Genomic DNA, 23,096 nt, shown 5'->3' on the forward strand with positions numbered 1-23,096 from the left:
ATCAATTTCAACGCCCAGAGCTGGGCGCCGATATCTTAGACGCCCCATCCTGGGCGCTGAATCTTGCTGCTAGCCAAGTCTTGCCCAGATATAAAAATAAGAAAGAAACACCTATGAATCCTCGCATCGAACGAAGTAATAAGCCGTGCAAACCCACGCAGAAGGTGCTACACTTGTTCGAACACCTGAACGAGGCGTGATGAAGTACTCCAATGCAAAAAATAATAATGATATCCCAACACCTGGAGGAATGTTCTAAGACACGCTGTTAGGCCACACAAGCCTACGTCGCACCATAAGTTCAACCATCCCACGGTACAAGTCTAAAAAAAGAGTAAGGCATATTGCACTAATGCGGGCACGACCAAGAGCATGTGTAAAAGAGGCAAAGACTACTTATCGCCCAAATTCAAAATGCAAGCCACACGACTTCTACATTAAGGATTAAAGGTAGCAAAACATTACCTACCACGAAAGGGATAGCTCGCACCTACACGAGCGGAACCCCAAAGCATCTTTCTCGAAAGAACCTACAAAAATCGTACGCCAAAAGGAAGCATCCCAACATGCATACTTGGGGGCTCCAAGCTACGAAACAACCATAGAAAAATAAAAAATCTCGAAGCAAATGTTTGAACAAACGAAAGGGCACGGTGTTTGAGCCCACTTCATGAATGGGCCTGAACCCTATCAAGCTTCTAAGCAAACTATTCAAAATCAGTCATTGCTCAAAAAAAAGGATTCAAGCAAACTGATTAATGGACCGCACACAACGGCCATTCTATGAACGCTCGTTCGCACATACATATCATCATTCTAAGTATCAAACATTCACGAACGCGTTCAAAAGGAAAAATATAAAACAACAAGAGCGGTCAAAGTCTTACGCCTCAAGGTATGTTCCTCGGGCCATATAGACTCGCCCAACTATCGCGATAACTGTACGCCTTAAGAGCAACAGTTCCTTAAAATAACCGCCCCGAAGCGACAAGCACCGTAGTCCACCAATCGGCTACGGCTTCTCAAGAAAATCATCACGTTCTAAAAATAAAGAAAAAACAAAAGAGAAGAGAATACATAGAACTTCCAAGAGGCCAACTGTGTCATCAAGAAAGCTCGCCAGGAATTATTTTCAGCGCCCAGCGCTGGGCGCCGAAATCTTTAACGCCCAGGCTTGGGCGCCGAAAATGATCCCAGACCCTCTCTGACTTCTATAGGGTCCTACCATATTCATTTGACTTGAAAGTTGCCGATTTCTTTACTGAAAGTCGCACCTCACGGCTTTGTTAAGAGTAGCACACCACTACAAAGATCGCTCGCACTTACGAGCACAATCCCAAACACGATCAAGGACATTACAGAATGCGTAGGAACCTCTTTGACAAGAAATGACCGTGAAGCACGAATGCTTGGGGGCTCGAAGGAAAATATATATTATGCAAAGTAAAAATAATATTCCCAGACTACGCTTTACGAAGTCCCGTGTTTGGATGTCTCAAAAAATAAAACCGGTTTACGACCTCAAGACAAAGGTCGCCGTTGATGCTTATACATAGTCCCCTAATCAAGGACCCAGGTAGTGGCAAGATTGAGCCGTAAAGACTAGCTCAAAACCATGAAAGATGATGACCACAAGACAATGGTCCATCTAAGCACGTTGTCAACCCACATTCAGGTTACAACCAAACCCGAGCATCCCTCGAAAGAATTCGCTCCTGCGACAATGAATGAGAAAAGAAATTCTCAACGAAATCACAAGAATAAATGAAATAGGGACTTGCCCACGTCAATCGGGCAAGATCGCGCCACGAACCGCGCGAGTTCCAAATAGAAAAACGAATTGAGGGATGTCCACCCTTAGCGGACAGGGCTCGCCCACCTTTAGCGGGCGGGGTATGCGTCACTAGCCGCGCAGGTCCTCAGTTTTCGAAAAGTAGAATCTTCAAAAAACAAAATGAAATAGGCTCGCCATCTTCAGCCGGCAGGGTCTACGTCACAAGCCGCGTAGGTCCTTATTTTCAAATATTCAAAAACAAGATTCATCCACTTTTTCGGAAGGGGTGTCCACCCTTAGCGGACAGGTTCGCCATCTTTAGCCGGCGGGGTCTATGTCACAAGCCGCGTAGGTCCTTATTTTCAAATATTCAAAAACAAGATTCGTCCACTTTTACGGACGGGGCATCCACCCTTAGCGGACAGGCTCGCCATCTTTAGCCGGCGGGGTCTACTTCACAAGTCGCGTAGGTCCTTAGTCGCTGCAGCGATAACTTTTTCTGGTTTTCCCTTTTCCAAAAATTAAAAGAATTGGTTTTCCGTTTTTTCCAAAAAAGAGCGATGTGCTGGATTTTCCTTCGTTTTACGTCCTATAAAAACAAGGGGATTTTCTCGTTTAACTAGCCCTGAAAATGAGAATCTTTAAAAACATTTTTTACCTCGTGGTTGGGCTTGGCCAGGCCCAATTACACTTTATAGCTTTGGTTTCGAAAACATCTGTAGTTACTCCCAATGACAAAGTGAGGGAGTTTCTACACTTCTTTAGATCCTTCCAATGACAAAGTGAGGAAGTTTCTATACTATCCGTTGACAAGTCCCAATGACACGTGAGGGATATGTCGACACTTCAAGTGATGACCCTTAAGTCAAATGTTATCACTCGGGGGCTCGTGAGACACTCGCCAAAACAGGTCACTATGGCTTGTGCGACGCACTCCGTCCAATACTTTGACCATCGTCTTACTCCAAGACTCAGTCAAAATGGGGGCTAACTGTAGACACCTACATTTGTCCCCATTCCCGAAAGGGAAGGTTCGATGATGAGAACATAAATCTCCACTTGACAACGCATCTCCTATAAAATAACGAATCTCAATCACCCTTCTCGTTTCACCCGAAACCTGCTATTTATAGAAATCTGCTATTTATGGAAACCTGCTAAAAATAGTAACTTCCGTAAAGGGTAGCTTCTAAAAGTGGCAAGTCATAAAAGATAGAAACCTGTCAGAATTAGGTGTTGCACTCCAACATAAATCCTAAATGGGATAGAAAACTGCGAGAATCCTATTCCTAATATGATTCAGAAATAAGAGTTACGTATTAATTAAAATCCTAACGAGCCTAGTGTTCGTAACGGGCCCTGACGTATTCCGTCATAAAATTGATACGCAATGAAAGACTCGATTAAATCTCAAACACTCCGGATTCTAGGAATCCGAATTAGACAAAGAACTCGGCCCAGACATCACTTTCAACGCCCAGAGCTGGGCGCCGAAATCTTTAACGCCCAGCCCTGGGCGTCGAAATTGCATGGATCTCTATTTTCAACGCCCAGCCCTGGGCGCCGAAATCTTTGACGCCCAGAGATGGGCGCTGAAAATACCTGGTACGTGTTTTTTCCTAATTCCTCGTGGATTAGAGTTCTGCAATTCTATCTTTCCACGAACTCTTTCCTATAAATAGACCCTTAAGTTCGACGTGAAAAGGACACAACACACAATTCATATTCTGAGTATTGACTCCAACCCCTAGCCTAAGCCTCACGCTGCGAAATTGTTCACGTGTTCTGTCGCAATCGAACCATAAATCGAACAGAACGTATCCTGTCCCCTAATTTGAGATTCGTTAAATAAAAAGGAGAAATAGCAAAGTCAAAGTGGTTAGTTTTCTGAGAACCGTGACGCACCTCTCAAGGGTGCGTCGTAATGTGTCCCTTTTCGATGATTTAATTGCTTTCCTCGCCCTTTTTATGAACTGTTTAACTAACTAAATCTGATTGTTCTATCACGCCTAACAAATATAATATTTTTGGGAAATTGGATTATCATGCTAGGTCCCTTAATACTATTAAAATCAGATAATCACGATCGATCTAGTATTATATGTTACATATTGCTAAAATCAACTCAGATTAGTTTAATAGTTAACACATGTCCCTTCAATTATTTATGCTGAGCTAGTAAGGATATCCTGCCTCTGGAGTTATCGAAGAGCGAGTACTCCTCTCGGTAGTTACAGTCCCCCGAACCCTCAATCTCTACCTTGCGGGTGTATGTTGAGAGATCCCCACACCAGGGATCACAAGGGAACCTACGGCTGTCGTGGTCAAACATAATTGCACTCTCCCTTTATGTCACGATAACCGGGTTTTGTCAGTTTTTCTCATTGTCGTTAAAAACTGAATGGCGACTCCTATATTACTAGTCAATTGGGTGTATACTCACAGGAAATCCAATTACACTTGATTGAATAAAAAGAATCGTCACACCCACGAGGGACGAGGTCACGCATTAGCCTCGTGCTTTTTCGACCCCCTCACACTTCTGGTTAGATTATCAAAGTTATCATTATAATTATAATAATATAAAACTTGGTCAGATTGTGATATGATATAACAACACAACCAGGTGTCTCAATTATAACGACAAAACAATCTAAATAAAACTTATGGAAGACAGCTTGTACTCTTCAAGAGTATTCACTAGTAGAAAAAGTGCTATTAGTAACCCCCCCCCCTAGTAACTGGCTAAGATAAGTCCAGTTACAAAAACGCAATTAGTAACTGGCACCCAAACGTGTCATTGTAAATGCTAGTCCAAAAACCCACCAGCCACACTAATAGTAATGGGCGCCCAAATAGCCGGTTACTAAATTATTTACTAGTAATTAACCGATAATATGCCAGTTATAAATACTAATCTAAATTCGACTAGGACTTTTTAATGGTAACTACTATAAATTAAAGCCGATTACTACTTAACATAAATACTAACCCAAATTCGACTAGGAGTTGTTAATAGTAACTGCTATAAATAAAGTCGTTATTAATTAATATTATTTACCTACCTAGATCACTACGAACCCACGTACTACACGAATACTTTGCAAAAAAAAAAAAAAAACAACTTCCCTCGCGTTTTTCTTCCCGCCTCTGCTTCTCTTCTTCTTCTTCTTCCCTGTTTCTTTCTCCATTACTCCGGTGTTGTTGCTCCTCTTCACCGCCATCAACACCACCTGACGTTTGGGGATTTGCAGAGAGACCAGACGCAAGTTCTTGTATCTTAAAGGTGTGAACGGCCTATCACTGACACAAGTACCTTTCGTTAAACCCTAACTCTATTGATTGCCCCAATTTATGTTGTTTTTACACAAATTTAAAAGTTTTTAAGTTCTTGGTAAATTGAAATTGTGAATTTTGATTGTTAATGTTATAGCCTCTGGTTCTCGTTCTTTTGCCCTGTTTCTCCATTACTCCGGCGTCGCTGCTCCTCTTCACCGCAATCAACACCATCGGATTTCTGCTCCTCTCCATTACTCTGGCGTGAACGGCATATTACCACTACCACTGACACAGGTACAATATATTTTCCTTTCGTTAAACCCTAACTCTATTGATTGCTCCAATTTCTGTTGTTTTCATACAAATTAAAAGGCTTTTAATTTCTTGTTAAATTGTTATTGTGAATTTTGATTGTTAATGTTATATCCCTAATATCTATTATTTCTCTTATGATAATTGAGGCTGTTAATTCTGGGTTTGAATTTTTATTTTCTAAAAGTTCATAATGAAGCTTTTTTGCAGATTATATTGTTGTGCTTTGAAAAATTGGGTGATTGTTATAATAATGCATTTGGGTTAATGCTCCATGGTTAATTGCTCTAGCTCCTACACATTGCGGAATTTTTTACTGTTTTAGTCTCATATGTGGATATTGCTTTTGTTCATTTTTTTGAATTTTTTTACTGTTTTAGTCTCATATGTGGAATTCTCCATGTTTTTGTGATTATAAATATTCGTTGTAAATTGGAGTAATTGGGAGTCAAAATATGTTTATCAAAAGGTCTGAGGTTAGTAGAGCTTTATGATCTGGTGTATCTCATTTCTCAGTATCTCTTTGCAGATAAGTGATTTTTAGAGGATTCAAAGATTGTTGACTTAGGTTTTATAATTAGATAAGGTAATTGATGTTTATTAATGTCCGAGAGAGAGTCAGGATATTTTATTTTGAATTTGGAGAGTTATGGAGTTTAAAGGTTTTGGTAGTAGATAAAGCTAATGGACTTGATTGTCTTAGTGGCCTATTGCTGAAGATTACGTTTCATTGACTTGCTTCTAATTTCTAGTTAATGGAAGGTCATTTAATTTGCTGCTGCAAGATTTAGATGCGTGTATCTTTCTATCATTTCCATTTTGCATATGCTTCTTAGGCGAGTGGAGTTTAGACAGTGGTATCATTGAGCTCATTTGAACACAGTAGTTTATACAAGATCTTGTTTTCTTGGATAGTTGGCTTTAATTTGTGCTAGTTTTCTCCAAGTGACAGAAGGTTTGAGATATATTTGGGATAGTTTGGTTATAGTGAATTTGAATTTCTATGTGATTGTGATTTGCTGTGAAAATTCTAACTGCATCGAGGGTTTAAATTGCGCATTTGCGCTATGGCTGTGATTGCGCTGATCGACATGCATCACATTAGCATAATTTATTGTAACATAAGGGTTTCATTTTCTGTGGCTCGACTTATTCTGTTAGTATGTCTGTGTTGGACATTTATTGTCCTGCATCTGATGGGTCATTGAAAATTAAGTTGTTTGGCTATCAATCTAATCTTCATTCAGTACCTCAAGGTTCACTTACCATTCATTCACAAAATAAAGTAATTAGCAAAGCAACAGTCCACATAATTCTCTATTAATGAACTGAAAAATAAAGTACTTGTACTCCTAAAACCAGCCTAAAGTGCACCGTAACATACTGGAAAAAGAACAGAGTAAAACAATGTGAAGGGATGAATAAAATTGAACTAATCTATACTGAGCAACTGCTTTGGCTTACATTCTGAATAACAAGTAAATGGAATTTTAACAGTAACTAGCCTTAATGGTAACGTTTGTAATGAATGTTTCAACAAAATGCAATGAAAATCTCAATCTGTTGCAGCATTCATGCTATGAATTCTGGGGAGGGAGGATGAAAAAGTTAAAAATGCACAAATGGGTTCAGAAAAAAGAAAAAAGCCAAATAGGCAGAAACCAGAATACTTAGTTTGGGCGACTTAACCTAAAACGCGTACTGATAGAATAGTTTGATTTTGACTCACATCTAAACTAAGCCGACTCAACGATTAAATCATACACAAATTTAATGTACAATAGTATTCTTCTAGCAGTTTGGTGGAACAAAATTTGTTTTCTTCTGACATTGGACTTTCCTAAAACTATCTACTGAAAGCAACCACCCAGGTTTAAGCATCCTTTCAAATCAGGCCATACTTCTAACGGAAATCATGTGAATATCAGAGTAAAGAAGCATTATTATCACCCTTTAGTTCACATAAAGTAGCCCCAACCCCAACCCCAACCCCAACCCCAACCCCTCTTAATGTTTAAACTTTGTGACACTTATTAAAAGTACAGAAAACACTAGCTGTCATGATTGTTGTGGTTGTGCTCGAGTTCACTGCAGGTTAGTGTTTTTGCTTTCTTGACAACATATCAGTTTGAGTTTCTAGGGTCTATTCAGTATTATTGCCACTTTTCAATATTCCAGAGTTCTACTTCTCCTAGTTCTGAAATCATGTTTTTAGTTTTCAGAAACAATCTGAGAATAAATATCCATGGTCCAAGAAGTTAAAGTTTAAAGCCCCGTTACTGATTCTTAAACGGTAACTTAGTTTGATGTTCAATTGCTATGAATTAACATGGCTTTGGACAGATTTGGGGAAAATCCAAAATAGGGAGGGATTAAAATTGAAAATCAGCAACTGTAACAATGAAAATAATTGAGCAACTCTCTTGAATCTGGAATCAAGTTTAAGGCCTAATGTATACAGTTTTATAAATGTTGTATTTCAGTCAGAGTTCATAATTAAATTATCTAAGTGCCTCTAAAGCCTTCTTGTTTTTTTTGTAATCTATTGCAGGCACCTTTTTTGACCTTAGATCTAAAAGTTCTTGTTGATCGACTGTCAAGAGTAGATCTAGCTGAAAGACTCTTTGTTGAACTAGATCTTTTCCCTCCATATAAGGTTCGTATTGCTTTATTCAATCTTCTTATGAGGTTTGTCAATTATTCCTCTCTTCCTGCTAGTAATCAAAGACTTAATTCATCATTGTATCAACATGGTCAGATTCTTGCTTGAGTTTATGTTCTATTTCTTGCATTTGTTTGATTTTAATTTTGAAATTAAATAGGTTTGTATTAGTTACAAAAGTAAACACACTTGCATTACCCACCTTGATGTAAAGGTTAAAATTTGAATTTATATGATTCTGGTTATACACTGTCAAAAAGTCATTTGAATTTATATGATTCTAGTTATACACTGTCAAAAAAGAAAAAAAAAAGTACCCCTCATCAATTAACCCAATTCAATACTTCCCCTCAACTGACAATCGTCAATGGAAACCGAAAATAAAAAAGATTATCATTCATATTGTTACAAATAAGCAGTACATGAAAAACATACGTAGTGGCAACTTAAAAGACTATTTCATTTTGGCCTTGAAATATGAAAATTTATATACCGTGGAATCAAATTAAAACATCACCTAAGATCTTCATATAATTAGTAAAATCTGAAACTAATGAACAAAGAAAAAAATAATTGAACTGAAGTATGTAGGATATACCTATCATATATATATATATATATATATATATATATATAAATGTCATTGGCTATTGTGAGAACTCTAAAACTCTAATCCAAGAATCTCGTGCACTCCCGGCAAAACCATTTAAATAAACAAAAAAAACCATGTTGATCTATTGAACTACCCCCTCGAAATAAACTACCCGTGAAAAAAACTACCCCTTCAAAATAAACTACCCATAAAGGAATTTTTTTTTCTGGTGAGCACGAAGGAATAGTTACCCATGTTGCCGTGCACTACTACTTAATTCAAAATATGAATAATTCTACAACCATTTTACTACCAACGTTTCATTTCTCAGGCATACTATTGTCAAACTTTGCCTTTTTTCAATGCCATTTGCAGCAAGGTAATTGATCCGAAAAAACTTGATGATATGCAGACTGATGTTGTTGAAACATTATGCAAGTTGGAGATGTATTTTCCACCCTCTTTTTTTGACATAATGGTTCACTTAATTGTCCATCTACTACGGGAGATCAAGGAATGCGGTCCTGTTTTTTTGCGATGGATGTACCCGTTTGAAAGACACATGGGGACTTTGAAAGGTTTTGCAACAAATAAAGCAAAACCCGAAGGTAGTATTATCGAGGTACCATTGAGCAGGAGGCAGGAAACTTTTGTGCCGTGTTCTTGGCTAAAGCTAAAGAAATTGGAGTTCCAATATCTCGTCATGAGGGAAGACTTCAAGGTAAAGGTACAATTGGTCGCAAATTAGTCAAAACTCCATCTGATAGATTCCAGGAAGCTCACCGTTATGTTCTCCAACACCTTTCAGAAGTTACTCCTTACGTAGAAAAACATCTCACTGAATTGAAAAGAGAGAATCCAAAAATTGGGCAATATGCATTGAGTGAGACAACACAATCGTTCATTTGTTGCATGGTTTGAAAACCAAGTTAGAAACGAAAGGAGACAAGCAAATAATAATGTTTCTGAAATTATTAGATGGCTTGCACGAGGTCCTCAATTATTTGTGAACACTTATGAACGGTACGACATCAACGGATATTGTTTCTACACTAGTCGTCAAGATGACAAGAGTGTACAACAGAATAGTGGTGTTATGGTGGTTGAATCTTCTACCGAATACTCTAGCGCCAAGGATAGTAGACCAATTGATGCAACACAAGCATATTATGGGGTAATTCAGGAGATATGGGAGCTAAATTACGTCCATTGCACAATTCCTTTAATTCGATGTCAGTGGGGTGACAATCGACGTGGTCAGAAAATGGATGAATTATTTGGTCTTACTTTGGTGGACTCAAGTCGATTTACTGATACCGAGGAGCCCTTTGTTTTGGCATCTCATGCGAAATAAATTTTCTACGTCCAAGACAACATTGATCATCAGTGGCGTGTTGTTGCTCAAGGCAAGAGAAAAATTGTTGGTATCGAAGATGTTGTTGATGAAGAAGAGTATGATCGATTTGATGACACCCCGCCTCTATCTATTGGTGTTCAACCTCTGGGAGATGGGGAAGACATTGTTGATGATGGAGACTATGATCATGAAGAAAGAGTATATGTTGATTTATACATTCTGTACTTTCACTTTCTGTACTTTTAGTTAATTTATACATTCTCAGGGTTAATTTATCATGGTCAGTTAACCTTATTCATAATTGGTAAGTGTCCTTGTACTTTTGTTTAGATTCGTTAAACCAACAACTTGTCCAAATTATCTCATCTATATGGATTCATTTAACTGATGGATGAATACTTTGGTTGTATAGTTTAGCTAACTTCGGTTGTATACTTGCCAGAATTAGTATGGCTGATGAACAAAGTCAAGAGCAAAGATCAGCGGAACAAAGTCAAGATCAAGGATCCGCTAAACAAAATGTACCTTCTAAGAAGAGGAGTAGGGGTCCATCAAAGGGGGTACAGTCAAGTACGCCTATGTTCCTAGAGTTTAATGCTTTTGATTTGCCTTATTAGGACTGGGAAGCTGCCTATGGGAAACAAATTGGCGCTTGTGCTAAGAGAATTGATATAAATTTCAACGAATATTCGAAGATTGATAAAGTTGACAAGGACAACTTATGGGAGGAGACAAAGGTATGAATTTACTGTCTTAATTAACTTAGCTCGTGCATTGATTTATTGTCTTAATCGACGTACCTCATTGCATAACCGGCAAAATCCCATCCACTGTCTTAATTAACTTAACAAAATTCATACTGATACCTCTCAGTTTGAGGGGAGAATCTGAGATAAACGTACCTCTTCTCTTCTCCTCTCCTGTCAGCTGACCAGTCAAACCAATCCAAAACAACTTACCTACTGCAGCACTGAAAACAGAGGTAAGAAGAACGAGCCTATTAAACCAGTCTACCCCACATCCAGCCAGATATGCCAGGCAATGTGTTTCTGCTGAGTTCAAAGATGAGCAAATATGCAGTAAACATCAGAAACAACAACCTAAGGATTAAGAGTAGGCTTTAAGAAACATATAAATTAAGGATGATCATGTTTGAATTCAACAGCCCAAGTGTTCTGTGACAATATGTTTCAATCCTTAAACATATTGGTTAAGTTGATGAAAACACCAAGAATTTCATTTTAGTAAGCAATAAAAAATAAACCAACCAAAAGTCTTATATGCACGCGAATATGTATTCCTAACAGTAAGTTTAGTTTGCCTAGTGAAAATTCATATATTCAATCATGCATATAAATAGGTTAGCTTTTGGTTTCATCTTAGTATGATTTAATTGCCTGCTATTATATCTCCATATGGTTTTGTGGTTAAAGTTATATCTCCATACCTTTTTTTGGGTTAAAGTTGTATCTCCAAATGTTACTCAAGGACCATTGTCTTATTTATGAGGTTCAGAATTCAGACCCTTAGCTTTGCAGTTCTAGTCTTTCAGGACTTAATTTCTAAAACTGCATGTATGATGTACGGATCTTGATATAACAAAATGCATACTGATACCTCTCAGTTTGAGGGGAGAATCTGAGATAAACGTACCTCTTCTCTTCTCCTCTCCTGTCAGTTGACCGGTCAAACCAATCCAAAACAACTTACCTACTGCAGCACTGAAAACAGAAGTAAGAAGAAGGAGCCTATCAAACCAGTCTTACCCCACATCCAGCCAATGTTCTCCTCTTCTCTTCTCCTGTCACCCCACCAAAATATATATTACTTTAGTTTAGTATTAGTAATCTGGTTGCATTATGTTTTATTAGGAGCTCCTTGTATCTGGTTGCATATTCTTTTTTTTCCTTTCTTTTTTATCTAATTTAAGTTTAACATCTATTTATTTGACAGCGAAAGTTTCCCATTGAGGATCCAACTGGTGAGAAGCAAAAAAAGTATCATAGCGTTGTGGCTGCACGATTCAGATGCCATAAGTCAAATTTGAGGTCTCATTTTATCACTTTAACAAACCCGTACCCACCAGATTCTCCAAAAGCACACATGAAGCCATGGGAAGTGTATGAAGGTTACTTCACGGAGGATCAGTGGAAGGCCTTTAAGATACATAGTAACTTGCCAGAGTTTAAGGTAAATATTTAACTTGCCAGAGTCATTACAGTATGTTTTGCTATTCCCAGTTATTGTTGTTGTTGGTATTAATATTGTTGGATTCGCCGTTGCCATGGTTGTGGTTATGGTCTGTGTGGTTGTTTTTGGGATCTATGGTTACTGTCATTTCTGGTGAATTAACTTCTGCTTAGGTTGATAGTTTTGTTCTTAATATGAGTTGAACACAGAGTTAGAAAATAAAAATGGTGTTTAAAGATTTCACTGAACATTAGCAAGAATCATTACACTTAAACCTGATACATTCACAAACTCAACAGCTCGGATATTATCGTAGTCGAAAGTCTAGCAAGTTTCTATAAAACTGGAAACAAATATTTTCTAAACACAGTCTCTAATGCAGGATTGATGAAATATAGAAGTTGGTACATAACTCCAGCACATTTTATTAGAACAAACTGTATTCCAGAGTACTTGTTTATGAGTATTTCTATTCATAATGTTAACTTGCAACAAGAAACATAGATGATGTCTTGCTCCTACTCATCACTTGACTCTTAGGTGTCTGTATCAACATGATGCTCCGGTAAACACAATGCGGTTTGATGCTTGGGATTCAGGTGATTCCCCAGGATGGAGGTTGCGTGATTGACCGGGGAGAGAGAGAGATAGAGAATTAGCAGGTCTAAAGAAAAAATCAGGGTTTTGGTTTTTTAGTTGTTACTGAATATATGATACTAAAATCTCACTTCAGCTTTCCCACAACTTTGGCATGAACTTCTTTGGCATGAACTCAACAGATCCTGAACAGAGTAATGAAGAGCCTAATATGCATCATAAGCAGTCAGCATCTGTTGCTAAAGCACAGTCATTATACCCAGATTGTTGAAGCGAGCATTAAAGTTCTAAAAATAAATACAATTATACGAGTAGCTAGTTTGATGCAAGTAGTGAAGTCTAAAAGGAAAAATAGCTGCCGATTCAACAACATAATGATAAGTATCAGAGACATAACCAACAGAAAAATGAGATTTCTCTCTAAAGTCAGGCTATATTATGCGGACTCCAAGATTCATAATAGCAGGAAACATTAGAGGTTTAATATGAGAATGGGTTTACTGATCATCGCTTACAGTTTCAAACACCTAGAATTTTTGCAATTACATTGCTTTGGCTTCTTTGGAGGGCCATCTTTGCCATCAGCAACAGTAGCTAGTGGTTGAGAACTTGGAGGCTCTGGCTTGCTAACAAAGAAGACAGGTGGGCAAGGATAAGCAAGAAAAACAGTGGATTTTAATATAAACACAAAGAAGACAAGTAGGCAAGGATAAGAAAGAAAGTTTTGCATATAAAAAGTTCAGTCTGAAGTTCAGCCACAGACTGTGAGTGTCAGATGATAGGGAAAGTTAACTGAGCTGATGTTTAATTTCTTAATCTCTTATGCTAATTGTTAGCTTTGTTTCCTTATTCAACAGGTCAAAAGTTAAAAGGGAAAGGAAAATGCAAAGTTAAACAAATGTCGCCATCACTTAGGCCAACATAGTTGTCAAAGGGCCCGGAAAAAATGGAGTCAGCAAAAGTGACATGAAAAGAGACTCCCCGCCATATCAGAATCATCAACGACCGTTTCTGAGCAGAGTACTATCTCAACCAATTCCGATTTTATAAACGCTCTGTGGAATGGCTTTTAGCGCATGAAAAGCCGCAGCCAGAAGGAACGTGGGCTATTGACCCCAAAGATACAAAGACTATTCGCATTGCTAATCTAGTTGTAAGTGGTGCATAAAACATCATTTTTATATTACGAATGAATTTGAGCGTGTAAATGGGAATTAGATTAAAGATGCTGCTAGTCCTAGACCTTATGCGTTCATTAGGTTTGGCATGTTTTTCAGTTTACTCACTGTTTGGTGAATTCTTTTGGTAAATCACTTCAAGATATTGTGCCACTAATAAATTGATGAAATTTATTTTTTCCCTCAAAAGATACATTTATAAAGAGTACAAAGCAGCTGTACTAGGAATACCATAAAGAGGATAAAGAGGTTTTAATGCTATTTTTGTTCGCAACTTGTGTGAGAAATCACAAACCACAGTTGAGCAATGTAGCCGTGCGAAGATTTTTTTTAATGTTCTATTTTATTGTTAAACTTCTGTTTAGGAGTTGCATTTCGGAGTTTTGATAAAGAAACTTCTGCTACACCTAGCTTGATGCATATATATATATATATATATATATATATATATATATATATATATATATATATATATATATATATATATATATATATATATATATATATTACGATTAATAGCCATTCTAACCCTTATTACTTGTTGCCAGGAGGATCATTTGCAAAAACAGGCCAAAGAGCGAGAGGAAGGGGTATATAAACCATTAGAGCGGGGTGTTGATGCCCTTACCATGGCTCTTGGGAAAAAGGACCACCGTGGATTTGTCAAGGGACTTAGTGGGTGTGGGATTGGTGTAGGCTATAAGCAAGCATTTGGGACGGTAGATCGGAAAGCTAAAAAGACGACCCATAGTGGTGGTTCCCCAAAAGAGTTAGAAGAGATGAAAGCTAGCCTAACTCGAGAATTTGAAGCAAGACTAGAAGAGTAGGTGCAAGAAAGAGTTCAGAAGGTTTTTGATTCATTTTTGCGCAGCAGGGTGATGAGCGGCATTTATGTCGCTCTAAGCTTAGGATTTTAAAGGATTTTATTATGCTTTTTGATATTTTTGTATAGTTTTGTTACATTTTCTATCCCCTTATTCCATCTTGCACTTTTTCAGGTAAAATGTTGGAGAATGATGGAAAAAGATAGAAATATGCTCGAAGCAGACCCGTGCGATCGCACGGGAATTCTGTGTGTTCGCACGGGTCAGCAGACTTGTCCCTAAAGTCAATCAGGCCCGTGCGATCGAGTCCCAAAAGTGTGTGTTCGCACGAAATCGAAAATACGATGCGGGGACTATTTGGAGTTTCGTGCGATCGCATCAGAAACGAGCCCGATCGCCCTGATATTTTGTGTGCTTGCACAGAATTTCCGTGCGAGCACATGAAGAATGTTGAAGTATTGGCTAAGTCAAGACCGTGCGATTGCACGGATTTAGAGCTCGTTCGCACAGTTCGAAGAGAAGAATCGTTGCTGAGAACGATCGCACGGATCCAGGGCACGTTCGCACCCGTGCGATCGCACCTGGGTTTCCACGATCGCACAGCTGTGCGGGCTGACTTATTCGAGTTTAAATTTCTATTTTCTTAGGGATTGTATAAATAGAATTTTCATTTTTTATAATGAACAATTAATTTTCAGAAATAGAATTTAGGAAGTTTTAGAAGGTTTGCTCTTCAAGCTAGTTTTCTAGAGAGAGAAACTCCATTGATTTGAAGCTTCAATTTGTAATTTCTTCAACTCTTCTCAATTCCTTGCAATTTAATTCAAGTTCTTAGTTCTTTGTTCATGCTATTTTGTTATTGTTCTTCAACTTCTTGAATTTTTCTTTGCTTTGGTTTTAGTTCCATAGATTCCCAATTCTTTAATTTATTTTCCAATTGAATGCTCAACTTCTTGATCCTTTCCTTCTACTCCTTCAATTTCATGATTGCTTGCTTAGAATTCATGAATTTCCTAGTTTCTAGCATGTGTTATCAGCAGTCATAGGTTAGGGAAAGGGGAGAATCTAGGGGTTTAATTAGGGGAAATTGATGATTGAATTGATGATTGATTGTTGTAATTAAATACGATTTGGTGATAGGATATCCATGCCTAATTGAGTGGTAGTTGCAAATGCTAATTGATTGGGATTTGATTGGATTGCATAGGCTAGGTTTGGCAAGACATTGTGAGCCTAACTTGTGTAAGTGAATAGTGGTGCCTATTATATGCAAGTTTGTTTAGGCTAGGATTAGGCGAAAGCTCTTCCGTAGATTAGACGCTTCGCGTTCCCCATCCGAGAGGTGGCGGGTTCGTCGTTCAATTCTATTTGCCTATACACCAAGTCGTTGCATGATCATGATTGCTTAATTGTTTAGTTCGTTTCCCCCGATTTCCCTAGGCTATCCCCGACTCCCTAGCATTTCCCTTTATTGATTCAATTCGTATAACTGTTAGCTTTAGCTTTCTAGAATACAATTCAAACAAACTCTTGTTCAAACTAGCTTAATACCTAAACTCAATGACCACCGTTTCTAGTGGTTTTATAAATTTTGTTTGGTCGGGTGGATTTCTTTTCAACGAAGGAAAAACACCCTATCAAAATGGCGCCGTTGTCGGGGAGCGGTCGTTGTTATCGAGTTTTGTTGAGACTAGTTTACCATTATAAAAATACAAAAATATTTGCATTCTTGTTTGCCTTCTTTTCCTTTGCAATACTCACGTATTTCTTTGAGTTTGTATGCTTGATAGAGGTCGAGCACATCAAAGGTCTCTCCACCCTCTTGACCTTGAATTGGAGAGGACACTAAGGAGATTAAGGCGCGTTCGAACTCGCTCATCAAGCCACAACCGGTTTGAATCCTTGAGTGTAGGCGTGGAACAAGAAGAGAGTGAGCAAGCTTTTGAAACCATGGCTCTCCCAGTTAAGAATTTGGGTATGCCGGGAGCATTTGAAGAAACATGTGGTATCCAAGCTCCCACAACTAATGCCAATAACTTTGAGATCAAGCCCGCCTTGATCAACTTGGTTCAAAGCCATCCCTTTTTTGGAAAGAGCAACGAGTCACCACACGAGCACCTAAAGCAATTCGAACATTACTGTGATACAATCAAACACACTGGTGTGACTTCGGACTATGTGCGGTTGACTCTATTCCGTTTCTCTCTCCTTTGGCGAGCTAGCGATTGGCTTGACAAGGAGGTCAAGCCAAATTCACTTCGCACTTGGAATGAAGTGACTAGCGCCTTTTTGAGCAAGTTCTACTCTCATGGAAAGACGACGGAATATCGCCACAAAATTCAATCATTTGAGAAAAAGCGGGATAAGTCGCTTTTTGAAGCTTGGGACCGATTCAAAGAATACCAAAGGGAGTGCCCTCACCATGGGATCCCTAATGGGTTGTTACTTCAAACCTTTTACTTGGGATTGAGCCCAACCTCCAAGACGAGTCTAGATGCGGGGGCGGGTGGTCCCATCATGAACAAGAACGAGGATCAAATTGAAGAGATAATTGAGGATGTGGTCCAAAATTATCAAGCTTGGCATGTTGGTGCAAGGGACTATGATGGCAAGGGTAGGAATGATGATGGTAAAGGGTCGATATATGCTATGGAGCAAGCTAGGATCATTGCAAAGTTTAGCTCGAGATTGGAAAAGGTAGAGAGCACACAAAGTGAACCACCATCACCATCAATAATTCCACCACCTTCGGCTACTCTTCTCACCAACGGGAAGAGCAAGGTTAGTTCCTATGACACAATGCCTCCGGGCACATCTTTTTGTGATAATTGTCAAGATTTTGGTCATTTCCCCAATGCTTATCCTTTGGTGCATAATGTGTCTTATGTGGATTATGGCCCTTCTTATGAAGGTGAATTTGAGTTGGAATATGCCCATGCTATGAATGAGAGGCCTAGATATGATAACCCCAATAGTCAAAAAATTTCTAGGCAAGCACCTAGAGGGCCCCCTATGCATGGATCCTACCAAGGCTATGGCCAAGGAGGTGGGTATGATAGTCAAAGCCGAGGTGGCTATAGAGCGCAAGGATATCAAGGCCAAGCACCCTATGGTCAATCTTATGGTCTTGGCAATCAATCCCAATACAATTAAGGTAGTTATAATCCTAACCATCAAGGACGTGGACGGGGTTACAACTACTCTTATGCGCAATTTAGGGGTGCCTCTAGTGGGGGTTATCCGTTAAACTCGGGAGGTCCATATGATGTTTCTCAATATCCACCTCCTGGATTCAATGGGCCAAGGACCTATGGCAACCATTTCCAACAAAACCTTAGTGGTTATTGCAATGCACCTCCACCGCTCCCGCCTCTCAAGTCTAATCTAGAGGCTCTCATGGAGTCGTTCGTGGGGGCGCAAGCCAAGAAGATTGTTGAGTTTGAGGTTGGATTCAAGCAATCCAACACTCACTTGAAGATGATTGAGACCCATCTAGCATAACTAGCTAGCACCATTAAAGAGAAACAAGTGCATACTAGTCTCCCACCCCAAGGTCAAGAACCTAAACAAATGTATTCGGTTGTGACTCGGAGTGGGATGATTCTAGATGATGGCGCTAAGCTAGTTGATGCACCTTGCTCTAGGGGTGAGGATCCTAAGGGAAATGAGTCCCCGGATTGTGATATGGCGGAAGAGGAGTCCCATGTCGATGGCGTGATTGATGGTGTTAAATCGATGGAGACTACTCTTCCTCCTCTCCCAATTCCTCCTTCCCCCTACCCTCAAAGAATTGCTGGAAAAAAGCTAGATGATCAATTCCATAAGTTTTGGGAAACAATTAGCAAGCTATATGTGTCATTGTCTTTCACCGAGGCGCTCAAGCAAATGCCACATTATTCTCGGTTCATGAGAGACATTTTAAGCGGCAAAAGGACTTGTGGCACCAATGAAACCGTGCACCTAACGGAGCATTGTAGTGCTTTGATTTCGAGCCCTTTCCCCCCCAAGCTCAAGGATCCCGGGAGCTTTTTGATTCCTTGTAGCATCCAAGAGCTTAAGTTTGACAACGCTCTATGTGATTTGGGGGCGAGCGTAAGTATTTTGCCGTACAAAATTTATGAGAAACTTAGTCTTGGCGATCTCACCCCTACCCCTATGTCCTTGCAATTAGTCGATCCCTCGGTTATGTTCCCATTGGGTAGGGTTGATGATGTTCCCCTTGTGATAAGGATGTTGACTTTCCTTGTTGACTTCATTGTCTTGGATATAGATGAGGACGCCCATACCCCTATTATTTTAGGGAGTCCATTCTTGGCTACGGCAGGAGCTCTCATCGATGTTCAAGGTGGTCTTATCACCTTGAAGGCGGGAGACGCCAAGGCTAGTTTTAAACTTGCTATTGAAGATCAATGTTGCTCTAAGATGAAAAGTTGCATGAAAATTGACACTCTTGCTTGTGTTGAGCACAATCACTCTTGTGCTAATTCTTCTAATAATCCTTGTGTTTTTAAGTGTGATTTTGAGATTGATAGGAAAGTCAAGAAGGATATGCACAAGAGCTCCTTGGTGCTAGGTGACTCCTATGATGACGTCATCACAATTCCCGACACTCACTCCGGCATGTAAAGGTAAGAGGTGCATGAACAAGAAATCTAAGCAAGGCGATCCTACGCCTAAGAAGACTTGGTTTGGTCCCCATTCCATGAGTGGTGGTTTGGGTAAGTTGTTTGTGCCCAAAGGGGCTAAGAAAAGTTTGTTGACTAGTGATGACCCAAGGTTGGGTGTGTTTGATCCCCCCTTGACTTTTTGGGGGGGGGGGGGGGTCCGTCAAGCTAATAACGTAAAAAGAGCGCTACATGGAGGCAACCCGGTTGCCTAACTCTAGTCCTAATTTGTTTCGTTTACTAACTTTTGTTTTCGTAGTTTTATTTTTCTTATAAAAAGTAAAAAGAGATAGATGGGGTGCATTAATTGAGAAAAGCAAAAAGGGCATTTATCTAGTTCTGTGTGATCGCACAGCTCATTCATGCGATCGCACAAAACTGGAAATATGGATCAGTAGCTCATCGGTAGTTCGTGCGAGCGGGTCAGAAATCAGTGCGAGCGGGCTCGATCCGTGCGATCGCACGGAAATTTCGTGCGCTCGCACGGGTCGGGCAACCCGGTTCTGCGATCGAGCTATTTCTGAAACGCGACCCTTTCTTTTTCATTTCTCATCTTCATTTTTTTTTCATTCTTCACCATTACTTTACTCTTCTCTCTACTCTAACTCTTCAACCTCTACTTCCTACACATTTCCTACTCAATTTCACTCACACATTTCACTCTCAATCACTCTCATTCACAAATTCATCCCCTTCCCTCACCCTAAATCATTAATTTCAGATTTTCCTTCAAAAACCCCCAATTTCTAGGGTTTGGTTTGAACTTTGATTTTGTGATTCATTGGTGTAATTGGAACTTTGGAGAGTGCTTTTGGGTGATCTTGTCTTCCTCCTCTACTAGTGGTGACGATTTCTTTCCCTTCCTTCTCCATTTTCTTTACACTTTATCTCATTGTTCATACTACTTGTTGGAATTTCTGAATTTTTGATTTTGGGTGGTTAGAGATGCATGTTTGTTTTTGTGTTTACTCCTTGATAATCTAGACTTGTTATGCATGATTCATTGTTAATATTTGTAATGTCTAGTCTCTTGGTAGATTTTTGGTGAAATGTTGAATGGAATTCTAGTTGATTTGTTGTTTTTGGTTGATGAGTATTGTTTGGAGTGCTCTTGTTCGCATTGAACTTGGGTGGTGTATTGGTATTTGTTTGCGGTAGTCTTGGTGGCAGATTGTAAGCTTTCTTTACTAATTAGTTTTTCCTTTTGTTTTGGATTGTGGTTGTTTTTTTTGTTTGTGTGTAGGTTTTTGTTCTCTAGAAGTCCATCATGATGACTAAACGATCCAAGAAGGGGCCCAACGCCCAACCAAACAAGCGCAAGGCACCCTCCCCGCCGGAGTTCGAAACTTACGGCATTACATTTCCGGAACAACGGTCGTGGACCTATTTTGAAGAATTGTCTAAGTGGACCATCCGCCCGACAAAATTCTATCATGAGAAGACCGTTCGTGATTTGGGTTTTAAGAAGGAGCTTGATACTTTGATTGAGGGACTCGATCTTGAGGAGTTCGTGAAGATGCATGCTAAGACATACAAGAGGGTAACCCTCGAATTTCTTGCTTCGGATCGGAGGCGAAGGGTTTATGAGGACGGGAAAGAGACGGTGGAGCTTCACTTTCAAGCTTTCAATAATCAACACAAGCTCACCGATAAAGAGATCAATGATTTCTTCACTATCTTCCCAAACCAGGGTCTTGTTGTTAACCCGGTGGTGGAGTATGCGGGCTCCTATGATGAGAACATATGGTGGGGGGACCTCACGGGAGAGCCGAAGAGGTTCACTTCCTCTTCGGCAAAGTCATATTCATTTCATCACCCCGCCATTTGTTACTTGAACCGCATGCTCCTATACGCCGTCTTTGCAAAGGGGGCTACCGGGTCCTTGTCTAGCCCGGAACTTGGAACCTTATGGCTAGCCACCGAAAAGGATCATGGTATTTGGATTTTGGGCAGCTATTGATCACCCAGATAATTGAAATTCAAGATGGGCAACCGACTAGTGGTGATATTCTTATTGGTGGGATGCTCACCCTTCTCTTGAGGGCACTCCCCAATGATCCTTACATGACCGCCCTAAAAGAATTGGATCCGCTTCCCGGAAGGGAGTTCCTTGAATTGCGGACTCTCACCAATGCCAAGTGGATCAAGGCCACCAAGAATGACAAGTATATTTGGTCGGTCAAGCAACGAGATTGGTGCAGCCTTCCCAATCCCTCCATCATTTCTTGGACTCCCAATGTGCGGTGTTTGCTTCCCCGCGATCCTCAATTCATTGCCCAAGAGGCAAGGCTTCGTCCTCCTCAACCCGCCCCGGAGTCTCCTCCTCACAGTCCTCCTCAAGGTCCTCCTTCGATCACGGAGCCTTCCCCTCATGAGGGTGGTATGTCATCTTCCTCCTCTCCTTTTGATTTATATGGCTTGCAATCTACCCTTGTGGCTATCTTGCAAGGGCAAGAGGACCAAGCTCGTACCTTAGCTACTCTTGCTCCTCAAGGGAGCCGCACGGGAGATTCTTATCCCGACTTTGACTCGTCCTACTACGGTAGGCGGGTGTACGATTACCATGTTGACAAAGGGGACTTTGCCCCCTATGTCAACTAACCTTTTCACCCTCCCCAACAAGGGCCCGTCCCTAGTTGGAATGAGGAGCGTACACCCACTTACCCGTATTGGACAGGCCCCTCCCAACCCGGTGTCACTCCCCCCTCCTTCCCGCCCTATGACTATATTATGATGGGAGGGAGTGACTACCGTGGTGACCCTATGTACCCCACTCCCCCACCGGTGGATCGGCCTAGTGAGTGGCCCGAGGATTTCACCGGGTGGCCCAAGGGGTATATGGGCGGTTGGGATGGTCCTCGAGGAGACCTCCCCGTGGAAACTACCCCCTCAACCCCGAGTATGTTTGGCCTCTCTACACCGATGCTTCGGGTCCCAATGTGGACCCCACCTTCAATTTTACCCCTTTTACGGACGAAGAGGCTCGTGCTCATCGTCTTAAAATGGATGAATATTGGAGGATTTATGATGCGAAGGGTAAAGGGCATGCCCCGAGCACTTCTTAGGGTTCACTCCATTTTTCCCCCATCTTCTTTTGTGATGGTATTGTTGATTCCTGGGTTTTGATGATGACAAGCTTACACTCTACTGATTGTTGAAATAAGGATTGACAGGAGCAAGTCACTATAAGCTAGGACAAGTACACAACGAGGCAAGAAGTGAAGCAGCGTGGAAATTAAGTCTAACATCATGAAGAATACAAGTCTAAAGAGTATGGACAGATTGAATTATGGGCCAAGGAGTATGAAGCCCAGCAAGTAAATTAGAGTCCAGAAAGGTATAAGATCAGTAGAAACAAATACAGCTTAGTATGGGAACAGAATATTTCATAGAGTCCTAAATCAGTTTTATTTTATAAAAGATAAGTGTCGATTTACAAAACTGATTTTACTATTTTACTTAAGGTTAAACTCTTAAACGTTTTAAGTTAATTCACAACTCTCAAATCCGTAAGGATTGAGTTTATCTAAAACGCGTTTTAAAGATGTTATTTGCGAAAATTTTTCTTTTGAAAAGAGTCCTAAATTGGTTTGAATTAGAATCTAGGGTAAACTCTGGTTTTCCTATATATACACCTTAAGTTCTTTGCGAAAGTTTTAATCAGACT

At 40.0% G+C, this 23,096-nt stretch overlaps 1 long non-coding RNA gene and 1 pseudogene across 7 annotated transcripts; one reads left to right on the forward strand and one right to left on the reverse strand.

The window, feature by feature from the left end:
• The first annotated feature begins 4,706 nt into the window (after positions 1 to 4,706).
• LOC110800606 (uncharacterized) lies at positions 4,707 to 15,611 on the forward strand. 7 transcript variants are annotated; one of them, XR_008921671.1, is made up of 9 exons: positions 4,707 to 5,086; positions 5,208 to 5,347; positions 7,917 to 8,021; positions 9,032 to 10,713; positions 11,930 to 12,166; positions 12,707 to 13,527; positions 13,621 to 13,916; positions 14,490 to 14,764; positions 14,940 to 15,611. It is a non-coding gene; the product is annotated as an uncharacterized lncRNA (long non-coding RNA). The 7 variants fall into 7 exon arrangements; XR_008921674.1 differs by lacking the exons at positions 12,707 to 13,527; positions 14,940 to 15,611 and having other exon boundaries at positions 9,032 to 9,340; positions 9,428 to 10,280; positions 10,419 to 10,713; positions 14,490 to 14,939; XR_008921672.1 differs by lacking the exon at positions 12,707 to 13,527 and having other exon boundaries at positions 4,855 to 5,086; positions 9,032 to 9,340; positions 9,428 to 10,713.
• A 1,482-nt stretch (positions 15,612 to 17,093) lies between these two features.
• On the reverse strand, positions 17,094 to 17,194 carry LOC130462251 (uncharacterized; annotated as a pseudogene).
• Positions 17,195 to 23,096: the final 5,902 nt, after the last annotated feature.

The sequence above is a fragment of the Spinacia oleracea genome, chromosome 5 (assembly GCF_020520425.1).
Source record: "Spinacia oleracea cultivar Varoflay chromosome 5, BTI_SOV_V1, whole genome shotgun sequence".
Classification (NCBI taxonomy): domain Eukaryota; kingdom Viridiplantae; phylum Streptophyta; class Magnoliopsida; order Caryophyllales; family Amaranthaceae; genus Spinacia; species Spinacia oleracea.